General features: G+C 42.2%; 1 pseudogene across 1 annotated transcript; it reads left to right on the forward strand.

Moving 5' to 3' along the window:
* Positions 1 to 2,953: 2,953 nt before the first annotated feature.
* On the forward strand, positions 2,954 to 3,936 carry LOC308266758 (translationally-controlled tumor protein-like; annotated as a pseudogene). Its single transcript has 2 exons — positions 2,954 to 3,257; positions 3,490 to 3,936. The product of its transcript is annotated as a translationally-controlled tumor protein-like (transcript).
* Positions 3,937 to 4,347: the final 411 nt, after the last annotated feature.

Genomic DNA, 4,347 nt, shown 5'->3' on the forward strand with positions numbered 1-4,347 from the left:
TATGTCTTTTTATTGCGGGAGTTGAGGCCGTTTACATTCAGTGTGATTATAGAGAGATAATTTTTAATTCCCAACATGTTAAGATCTTATTTTTTTTTTGAGATACTGTTTATTCTTCTTTGCTTAGTTGTCTGCTGGATGGTAATTCTTGTTTCTTTGGTTCTGGCGCGTATTACCCATTTCCCCTTTGCAGTTAATATCCTTGAGTATTTTCTCTAGTGCTGGTTTTTTTTTAATTTTATTTTATTGGTGCACTGTATTCATACATCATAGTGGGATACAAACTTTTGTAGACATACATGCACACATCACCCAGTCAGCCCCCACCCGATCCCCACCCCATTCTCTCCCCATCCCTCCTTCCCATGCTTGGCTTAGTGGTTGACATCTAGTATTATAGCAATTTATCCAAAATTAAAAATGATAATCTCACATAACAGTTTCATTTGTCTGATACCAAGCTTTTGATGACTTAAAGATAACATTTCAATATTTCTTTTTGCTTTCTTTCTTACCAGAGGATATTTTTTTTCTGTTTTTTTAGGTGAAACTATCATATATTTATATATTTATTTTTCAGAAAAAAATCTATCCTAATATGGAATATGGATTCTAGATACCCAAAACGATCTTGAAAAAGAACAAAGCTAGAAGATATATATTTTCTGATTTCAAACCATATAAAGCTACAATAATTGAAACAGTGTAGTACTGTTCTAAAGGCAGATATATAAACCATTGGAGTTAAATACAAGCCTAGAGCTAAATTCTTCCCTATATTGTCAAGTTATTTTTGACAAGGTTTCCACGAACATTTGGTGGTGGAAATAATAATCTTTTAACTAAATATTGTTGAAAAATAATAATTACATGGAAAAGAATAAAATTGGACCCTTACCTAATCCCACATACAAGTATTAACTCAAAATAGATAAAAGGCCTAAATATAAATCTTAAGACTATAAACTTTTAGAAGAAAATCTGGGTCATAAGACCTCACAACATTGAAATTGGCAGTGATTTCTTGGATATTATTTCAATGGCACAGGCAACAGAAGAATATACAAACTCCCTAAAAAAATAAAAAATATTGTATATCCAAAGACAATGGATATACATTCAACCTCTGAGCTACACCCCCTGCCCTGTTTTTATTCTTTATTTTGAAACCAGGTCTCACTGATTTTCAGAGGGCCTCACTAAGTAGCTGAGGCTGTCCGCAAACCGCAATCCTCCGTTCTCAGCCTCCTGAATGCTGGGATTACAAGTGTGTGCCTCCACGCCCAGCTTTACCTTTACTTTTATACATGGCCCTGCCCTCACATGGGCTTGGGGCTTAAATTCATGGTAATTGTCTGGTATTGAACAACCAAGGTAAGAAGATAAAAATTAGTCCTGGACTGATAGCAACACTCCAAGAAAGCAAATACAAAATCCTTGTCAAAACCCAATTTTAATTTTAGGCCTGGAAGGATTTTCACTATAAAAGCAAATTTGAACATAAGATCACAATTTAAAACAAGAAAGCGTCTATGGTAAGTGAATGCCAATATTTGCAACAAACTATAAGATTAGACCAAAAGAACTTTACATAATAGGATTATTAGAGACATGAAATAAGTACATTTATTATTATTTCTTTTAAATTCCATGGCCGGCCGGGCGTGGTGGCGCACCCTTGTAATCCCCACACTTGGGAGACAGAGACAGGAGGATCGCACAGGTTCAAAGCCAGCTGTGCTGGCTTAAGAGACCCAGTTTCCAAATAAAAAAGTATAAAAATAGGCCTGGGAGTGTAGACCGGAGGTAGAAGGGTTTTCAGGAACCCCAGTACCACCAAAAAAAAAATTTTTTTTTCCATGACTGGGTGTGGCGCACGCTTGTAATCCCAGCATTCGGGAAGGAAGCTGAGACTGGAGGATCGCAGTTCGCGGACAGCCTCAGCTACTTAGTGAGGCCCTCCGCGACTCAGTGAGACCCGGTTTCAAAATGAATAAAAAATAGGGTAGGGGCCGGGCGTGGTGGCGCAGGCTTGTAATCCCCGTGCTTGGGAGGCTGAGACAGGAGGATCACGCACGTTGGAAGCCAGCCTCAGCTACTTAGTGAGGCTCTTGGCAACTCTGTGAGACCCCGTTTCCAAATAAAGTATAAAATAGGTCTGGGAGTATAGCTCGGAGGTAGAAAGCCTCTGGTTTCCACTCCCAGTACCACCAAAAAAAAAAAAAAAAAATAGGGCAGGGGGTGTGGCTTGGAGGTTGAATGCCCCTGGATTCCATCTTCAGACCCACAAAAAGAAAAGAAAAAAAAATTCCTAAAGTATGAGAAAAAGTACCCTTTTTTTGAGTGCTGGGAGTTGAACCCAGGGCCTTCTGCATGCTAAGCTCCCATCTTCACATTTTTAAAAAGCCAGTCATAAGGTGTATTCATTCGAGTCACCCCTCCATGCCAGTCTGGTATGGAGCTGTACCTATCCTCTGTATTTCTATCTTTCTAATAAACTTCTTTAAATCTTCACCAAAAAAAAAAAAAAAAAGCCAGTCATATTTGAAAAAAGGACTACTTTCGGGTCATGATGGAGAAGTAGAAACTGTATTTATCCCTTGTGGAAAGTTGCATAATGACCCCCAAAATAGTCAAGTCCAAAACCCTGGAACCTGTGACATTTACCTCACAGAGCAAAAGAGACCAAAGATTAAACTAAGAATCCTGAGATGGGGAGATTGTCTTGGATTATCTAGTGGACACTAAATGTAATTACAAATGTTTTTACCTTTGTAAGGCAGAGAACAATTGTGCCACAGAACAAGATAGCGCCTTTCCCGCCCGCTCCCCCTACCCCAGCCGCGCGGCGCTGGCTCCGAGCTCCTCCAAGCTCCAGCTGAGCTAGTGCCGCCGCCAGCTCCCTTGAGCAGCCATCACGATCATCTACCCGGACCTCAGCAGCCACGATGAGATGTTTTCCGGCTTCTACAAGATCCTGGAGGTCGCAGACTGGCTGTGCCTGGAGGTGGAAGGCAAGATGGTCAGTAGGACAGGGTACCACTGATGACTCGCTCACTGGTGGAAATGCCTCCGCTGAAGGCCCTGAGGGCGAAGGGACCGAGAGAACAGTGGTCACGGGGTGGACACTGTCATGAACCGTCACTTGCAGGAAACCGCTTCACAAAGGAAGCCTGTAAGAAGGACATCAAAGATCACATGGAGTCAATCAAAAGTAAACCTGAAGGACAGGGAGCAGAAAGAGTAAAACCTTTTTTTTTTTTTTTTTTTTTTTTGGTGGTACTAGGGTCCCTGGAAGCCTTTCTACCTCCGGGCTACACTCCCAGACCTATTTTTACATTTTCATTTGGAAACAGGGTCTCCTAAGCCAGCGCGCGCGGCTGGCTTCGAACCTGCGCGATCCTCCTGTCTCTGCCTCCCAAGCGCGGGGATTACAAGCGTGCGCCACCACGCCCGGCGGGAGTAAAACCTTTTAAACTGGGGCTGCAGACGAACCCAGCACACCCTTGCTTATTTCAAAAACTACCAGTTTCTATTGGCGAAAACATGAACCCAGACGGCACGGTTGCTCTCCCGGACTACCGTGAGGATAGCTTGACTCCATTTATGATTTTCTTTAAGGATGGTTTAGAAATGGAAAAATGTTAACGAATCTGGCAGTTACTTTGGATCTGTTCCCTGTCATCAGAACTGGCTGTTGCATATCATCCACACAACACAAATGGGACTCGTCATCTTGAGCTCTTCTTTTGACTGTGGTTTATTTGGAATGGAGGCATTTTTTCTTTTAAAGAAAAAAATGTCATGTAGGTTGTCTAAAAGAAAAGTGCATTTAAACTAAAAAAAAAAAAAAAAAGCAGTGATGATTGAAGAAAAATGCTACACTGTTGGCTCTAGATATGGAAAGAGGGACCGTGAGCCAAAGAATGCAAGGAATAAAACTCAGGAAGCCAGGAAGGGCGAGGAAATGTGTTCTTACCCACAGCCTGCAGAGGAAGCTCAGCCGCCCACACCTTGACTTCAGCCTGTGTCGCTGATTTCAGGTTTCTAAACTCCAGAACCCTAAGAGAATAAGCGTTGTTTTACCCCACCAATTTTGTGATTGTTTTTAAAAACAATTGTAGGCCGGGCGTGGTGGCGCACACTTGTAATCCCCGCGCTTGGGAGGCAGAGACAGGAGGATCGCGCTGGTTCGGAGCCAGCCACGCTGGCTTAAGAGACCCTGTTTCCAAATAAAAAGTTAAAAAATAGGTCTGGGAGTGTAGCCCGTGGGAGTGTATCCCAGAGGTAGAAGGGCTTCCAGGAACCCCAGACCACCACCACCAAAAAAAAAAAAAAAAACAGTTG

The sequence above is a fragment of the Muscardinus avellanarius genome (genome assembly GCF_963383645.1).
Source record: "Muscardinus avellanarius genome assembly, chromosome: 9".
NCBI classification, from domain to species: Eukaryota; Metazoa; Chordata; class Mammalia; order Rodentia; family Gliridae; genus Muscardinus; species Muscardinus avellanarius.